Source organism: Xyrauchen texanus, chromosome 11, assembly GCF_025860055.1.
Source record: "Xyrauchen texanus isolate HMW12.3.18 chromosome 11, RBS_HiC_50CHRs, whole genome shotgun sequence".
Lineage (NCBI taxonomy): Eukaryota > Metazoa > Chordata > Actinopteri > Cypriniformes > Catostomidae > Xyrauchen > Xyrauchen texanus.
The window spans coordinates 17,166,218-17,173,725 of record NC_068286.1 but is presented as its reverse complement, the minus strand read 5'-3'; the positions used below and the strand labels follow the sequence as shown (position 1 = coordinate 17,173,725).

Below are 7,508 nucleotides of genomic sequence, written 5' to 3'. Positions count from 1 at the left end.
AGGAAAGAAAGTCATATGTGTTACGATCCCGTGTTGTCTGCCCCGTGTTTTCTGTCTCACTCTCCACTGATCACGTTCCATGTCACGTTTTCCTTGTTGTTCGCCCCGTGTTTCACTGTCCTTGTATAAACTACACTTCCCGTCTTTCCCGGCCCTCTTCACCGCTGTCACAGCATTATTATCCGCACCTGTTCGTGATTTTGTTATTACCGTGTCTGTCTATTTAAACCCTGTTGTTTTCCCTTTCCATTGTCGTTCGTTGATTCGTTGCATGTTCGCGTTCCATGTTCTTTGGGTTCTCTGTTTTCGTTCGAGGTTTCCCCAACCTGTTTAGCCCCTTTATGTTTTTTCCATATTTAGTTTATTTTCCCATCGTGGACTTTTCATTTGTTCCTGAGTTTGTTTATTGCCAAATAAAGCCGCGTTTGGATCCGCACCTCCCGTCTGACTTCTCTTGACTTCCCAAACACGTTACAATATGCATTTGGAACTGCATGGATGTGTGTAATGACATACTTTTAATTTCCAATTTTTCACAAATATTCGTTAAACATGAGGTTTTAGCACCATAACAAATTTCAAAGGTTAGATCAAGTAGAAATTGCTCCTTAAGCTAACTATTGCGGGTTACCACTTTTTACAGTGTATGCTCATATAATGTATGTACTGTAAGTCTCATGCCATGTGGATGCTTTTACCAATATTATTTGCACAGTATTGTGTACACAGCTTCCTGCGAACTTCTCAGGCACATGAGCACGTAACGCCCCGTAGTCCAAAAGCCAGTGATGTGCATCTACAAAGCCCTGTGGTCATGTGGTACATCTGGAGGTTTCCAGTTCTATGCCATAGTTGGCTGGAGATGTGGGGGACCTTACATCCTGGTGAGAGAGAGACTGAGAGAAAGAAAAGGATGACATTGACTCGTCCTAACACTTCAGTGGCCTTGTGAGGGATGCGCCCGTGAAAGTGGGGGAGGGGGGATTTTTCACTGTCTCACAATGCAACACCATCAGTGCACCGTCCTAGCGTACATATGCCAAACTGAGACACTCCCACATTGACAAGATAGCTCCAAACATTTATTAGGAGAGGGAATGGGGGACAGAAATGTGTGTGAAGGGATGCTTGTCGCAGATATACATTAATATGTATTATGTGCTATTTACTCTATGTATTGTATGTCTATTGTGCAGCAGGTAGCCACAAATAGCTGAGATGAATATCTGTTTGTAATCTCCTATTCTGGTGCAGTGACTTGTGCATGCCAGCTGAGTGTCTGTCAGTGTGCTGGACAAGAGGAAAGTTTTGCATTTGTGGACACTCAGGGACAGACTGTGGATGGCTCTGTATGTAGTGAAGCATGGAGCGATGTCAGGGTCTGTCACTGCCTGTGTCTGCTGCCCACTCGAGGCCGCCCCAGAGGCACTGTTTAAGCATCAGCCATCACACACAAGCACGACACACACACACACACACACACACACACACATTCAAGAAGCTTGGAAGGAAGTTGCAGTCTCACTGGAGATGTATCCTTCTTCCTTTGTCTGTGTGTGTGTGTGTGTGTGTGTGTGTGTGTGTGTGTGTGTTCCAAGTTATGTGTTCTCTTAATGCAGCAGGTGAATCTGCATTCTGGACTGTGTACAGTATCTAAAATCTGGACCCCCAGGTGTGTTTTTGGTTGTGTAAGTTGTTTGTTTCGGTTTAGGTGGAAATTAGGGATGTTTGTATGTAAGGGCACATTTCTTTCTTGCAGTTGAAGAAAGTGAGTGGAAGAGGGAGTGATTGAGTGAGAAAGCAAGGGGAGATGAGACACTTTGATGGTGTTAATTTTGGGTTTATCTCACAGATGGTATGAATGATTTCTGTTTGGTTGGAGCTCAGCTAGAACACCAGGGGTCCTTTTATCTTTCTTTATTTATTTATTTACCTATTTTATCACCAGACCCCCCCCCCCACACACACACACGCACACTCATGCCACGTGTACCCAAACGGCACAACAACACTTTTGTTTTGATTACCTTGTTAACATTGCACATCATTGGGAATTTGGTTCCCTTTGTATTTAGACAAGAGGCTCCATGTGGACTGATTTTGATAAGTGGGAAGCCTGGTCTGAAGAGCAAAATAAACGTGCTTGTTATTGAAAGTGGCCACAAATGCAAAGGCTGAACTTGATTAAGTTTGGTGATGTTGAATTTGGCCAGCTATTGATACCCATGATTATGGTTCTTCAATGGAACAACTGAAATCAAATCTCTAAATGTTTACAATCTCTACATGGGCTACTCTTTATTATTGTAAGATTTGAAGGTTTAAACATGCTGGTTTATGGAATACCATGAGTTTTAATGGCGTAACACAGAGCAGTTTACATGTGGTATACATGTATATTGCAAGAGTTTTCCGAGAATCTTGAAACACATTGCTATTAAAGTACTTGCATGACATTGTATCATCATTGACATTATTACTTGTTGTGGTGAAATGTTCAGCGCAAGCTGTAAGGACACATTTTAAAATAAAGTGTACAAATTCGGACCTTAGTAATATGATGATCCACTATTTACCTTATGCGCCAGAGAAAGTAGCGCACAGCCATCTTGAAAATGTTGTCTCAGAACTTCCATTCTAGCGGTTCTATATAGGTATATATAGTGTTGATGTCAAAGTGTAATTAGTTAGCTAAATGGATTTGCAGGTTACAGAGTTGTCAATGCTAACATAAGTATTTTAAAGTGTTCAGGGGATGTCATAACAACTGGAAGCAGAGCGTGGAGGTTTTAATACAAGATTACTTAATTTATAAATACACAAGATCCTACCTTCATGCTGTGGATGTACTGATATGCCTCTGTGCTCATGAAACTTTAAGAGACAATACAAAATCTTCTCATGTCATTCACCTATCGCGTTATAGTTAAGGTAATTCGATTTTTTGAGCATTAAACCGGGATGGGGGGAGGGGTTCAAATATATTTATACATACACACACGTGAAAGTGTATGTTTTATTTTATATTCCATTTACAACAATTGCCACATTTAAGCCTCTAAAAATGTATGGTAAGAAATGTATTTAAAAAAAGTACAAATGTAATTATCTTTAATGTTGTACTGGCATGTGAAATAATACGAGCTGTCACTGTTGGAAATTGCATATCAACTACATATTTTAACACACATTATTAACGAGTTGAAACCTAAAAATTAAGCTTACTTTTTTGCTTAACGATGGCTTCATCCAAGGTGGATATGTGTCGCTTCACGAGTGATGTCCTTCCATTAATGGCGATCTTTGGCAAGCGTTTGTAGTTGTCCGGTCCAAGTGTTTGCATATGCTTTACAACTAATATTAAATGGCTTTATAATAAATTGCTCTTCTGCTTTTTGAAAATAGTGTTTAGTGGTCATTAATACACCACCTCGGGGCCGCTTCCAGCGAGGGTCATTTGTGCATAGGAAAGCTTTTTGTGGTAGCCTATCCTCGGGCATTCTTAGCACATGGCTGAGCCATTTCCAGCGACGTTTGGTAATTAGTTCTGATAGATTGGATTCCGCATCTTCGCCGAATTTCCTCATTGGTGATTCTGTCTATAAGGCGAACTATCGTGATAGACCGCAGGCAGTGGTGGTCAAATATTTCTAGTTTTTTCAGGTCCCTTTTCTTAGTGTTCCACGATTCACTACCATACAGCAACGTTGCACGTACTGTTGCCATGTATACATGACGCCCTTTGCTGTTGTTTCTGATATCCTTGCAGTTCCATAGGCATTTTAGGCATAGAAAGGTGGCCATGGCTTTATGTTTTCTGCTGTTTGCCTCACAGGCAACTTGGCCATTTACTGTTATCAAGCTGCCCAGGTAGATTAAGGAATCAACAGCATCTATTATATTGGGGCCGACTGATAGCATTTGTTGGTGGTGGTCGGGATCTGGGTCATAATTAATTTGGATTTTGCTGGGCTGAGATGTAAACCCAATTGCGCTGCTTCTGCTTGAACTCTGTCAATCATAGCTTGCATATCAAAAGGTGTGGTGGTGGCGTAGTGGCTAAAGCACAGGGCTGTTAATCAGAAGGTTTCTGGTTCGAACCTCACAGCCACCACCATTGTGCCCTTGAGCAAGGCACTAAACTCCGGGTTGTTCCGGGGGGATTGCAATTATTACAGGGACACTGTAAGTCGCTTTGGATAAAAGTGTCTTCCAAATGCATAAATGTAAATGTAAAAGGTTAGGTTGGTTACCTTTGTTACATGTATAACAATGAATCACTTTTTTATGAAAACCCAGAAAAGGGGCGGGCTGAATAAGGTGAATAGAACAACTTAATTTAGTATAACGTTGGAATTCCGTTTGAAATCTTCTGTCAAAAAGTGGCCGTCAAGATTTTATTTCTGCAGAGGAGCATTATAAACTCAACTGCCCTGCTGTACAAAGGTAAAATTGGACCTTAATGTTCAAAGTATGCTAAAGCCTTCAGCAAATGCCCTGGATTCAGCCGACATACCACTCCCTTGTACTTTTGTTCTGCTGGGTGTCAGCAAAATTAATAATTCAGACCATTTTCGGAGTAACTCTGAAGTTAATACTGACTGAAATTTGAGGAGAAGACATGATTACATTAATTTAGCTCAGCACATTTAACCCGATCTTCTAAAACCCTTGAGTTTAGACAGCTTTTAAATAAATAAATTAAAATTGTATGTATTTCTTTTAAAACCAGGAACAAGTGTATTGTTATGCTTACTGTGGTGCAAATATACTGTGAACTCTATGGCCAAACAGTCAAAGGCAATCTTTAAAATGGTGAAACTATAAATTAAATACACATTTTTCCTCATTAATACAAAAATAGACACCTGCCATTGAAATAAGAATGCAGTGAATTTGCATGAGTTTGGCAGAGGGTAATTGATTGGTCTCCTGGCCGCATGAAGTGGTGGGCTGAAGATCTCTTCAGGTGTTTTTAACTGAGAAGCTCACAACTCAGGGTTAAACCGGGGCAGGTACCAGATCTCACTAAAATTGCAGCTGCAACTCCTAGTCAGTCTTGTGTGGTTACCTCAATTCATAAGACTTTGTGGACATATTTGAACTTCACCGATGTAGATGGGGGGAGCATGTGGATGGTTGAGGGGGCATCACTTCAAATGACTGACCACACACTCCTCATTCACCCACAGGATGGAGGCATCCTGCTTTTGAGATGATTTTCCCCCTCCTTACATTGTTTATCTATGCCAGCTATCAGTCAACAGTTATTCTGCTATGCATATTCTTTGATCTTTTCAGTTCACACTGTTTCATGGTACAATTGCAATCTGATAGAATTTGCACTGCAGATGTTCACAAACATTTTGGGACATATTGGTAAATATCATATATGCAATTAAGTTGCAAAATTAACATATTAGATCATAGTCCACACAACAATTAGTGCCCTTAAATTTATATAAATCTATTTAATAATAATAATAATAATAATAATAATAATAACATCCTGTTTGATGGATGCTTCGTACCATACTAGCTCCTAATTTGTTTCTGTCATCAAGAGCAGTAGCTACTAACTTATACAGCCTGGCAACAAAATGTGCTGTGCCTCTGGAATAAAACCCATATATGAGGAAAAACTATAAACTGGTTACAATCAGAATCAGGCAGAGACATTTTTATGACGATGAGCTGGTGAAAGTCATTCATCAGGCTTCGGAGTTAGTCATGGATGACCCTTCATTTACCACTGATCCAGTGTTGGATATAGACACGTAGCGCACTGATTGGACGCAACGGCGTACCACGAGAGCTTCTCAAGCACCGAGCCTGAGCTGAGGAATCACACACACACACACGATTCCGACCTGTCCGTGCATCTGTACTCTTACAGCGATTGCAGCATGCACGCCCGCACCGACGTATTTGTTGTAGCTCTATGAGGAAATAGCGGCTGCTCCTGCATCTCCGTGTCTCCGGACGGTCGTGGCTGATACATGAGCTCAGCGAGACCTACATTTATCCCCAAACGAGTGTCTGTTTGTGTTGCTCATTCAGAGAGAGAGAGTGAGAGAGAGAGAGTGAGAGAGAATACAGACACATATCTGTCAACATCAGAGTTACTCTCCGCTAAGAGCCCACCGGACTATTGTTTGGAAGGGAGTTGCTGTTTAAAGCGACTGAGGAGGACTTGCTTCGTCTCCGGCTCTTTAAGTAGAAACATTTCTCCGTTTTGTCATTCCCTGAAGAAGTTGTCTTCGTTTGGTGAAGTTTTGCCTATGGGATGCTGAAACACATCAACAGCAGGTAGGAACACGGATGGCCTCAGCGTGAACGCTCACTTGCACTTTTACCCTTTTAAATAGCGCGAATACATCATCCAATACCGGTCATGCATGCCGAATTAAAATGGACATCTAGAATAATGAGTTCGTAGCAGAAGTAATATATTTTAGCATTTGTACATATTAAGTGCAGGTTAATGTAAGTCATTGCACACAGGTTGTAAATCTGTTAACGTGCGACGTGCATGTAAGTTTTACCTACAAATGTGAGAACTAAAGACTTCCACCGTCGCTTTATTATCATCATCTGTTTGAGTTCACCGTCATTTTTCAGTGTAATATGTGTATATAAAGCCACACAGTTCGTAATTCTGGGTTATCACAATGTCAGTTCTTAGTAAACACTGGCAAGTTTCCTGTCACCAATATAGCCTACTGTAGGCTAATAATGACACTTGCAATAGTCTAAAACAATCTAGCCTACTACATGAGGTAGACGGTGAAAACTTTTGGCCAATAAAAAAAAAAAAACAATTATACAAAATTACATTTTATATATATATAAAACATTTTATATATGCTATATATATATATTAAATGTTTTGTCATACAGGCTTCCTCCTTACCGGCTACTCAGAAATAAATAAATAAATGAGAACGTGCGCTCGCGAGAAAAAAAGAAAAAAAAAAAAAAAACGGAATCTCCACAATACATATATAAATACATAATATATATATATATATATATATATATATATATATATATATATATATATATATATATATATATATTAGTGAAGAAATTATATTGGCATTGTTAGCAGTATCTCAAGTGTGCTGGTCTGATTAGTTGTCTTGCAGTTAGTGTGGCACACGGAGCTCATCGCCGTAACTGAAGATAACAGTTCAGCGACAGAGTAGGCCCCTACACTCATTAACGTTCTCATTTTCCGTGTTAAAGCTGTCTTGGAGTAGCTCATAGTCAAATTATTTCTCTTGACTGGTGCTCTTCACTCCGGTTTTCTTCAGTGTTATTCTAAGCTAAGTAAATGCTGAAAGAATAATTTAAAATAGAGTGCATTTAATATGATCGGTGAGACTGCTAAATAAACCTTGTCTCACAACCAAGTTTATTTATTACTGTTTGAGTAAAAAAGAAATAAATGTTTTTAGTCATTTAGAGCATTTTATTTTAAGACAAGCACGAGGCTGTATTTTGTC

At 39.8% G+C, this 7,508-nt stretch overlaps 1 protein-coding gene across 5 annotated transcripts in view; it reads left to right on the top strand.

Moving 5' to 3' along the window:
• The first annotated feature begins 5,871 nt into the window (after positions 1–5,871).
• Positions 5,872–7,508, top strand: part of LOC127651383 (teneurin-3-like) — a 348,816-nt gene continuing 347,179 nt past the window's right edge. For all 5 annotated transcript variants that reach the window (XM_052137168.1, XM_052137167.1, XM_052137166.1 and 2 more), the window contains exon 1: positions 5,872–6,309. The gene's annotated coding sequence lies outside the window, so the exon portion shown is untranslated. The remainder of the gene's footprint in view (positions 6,310–7,508) is intronic.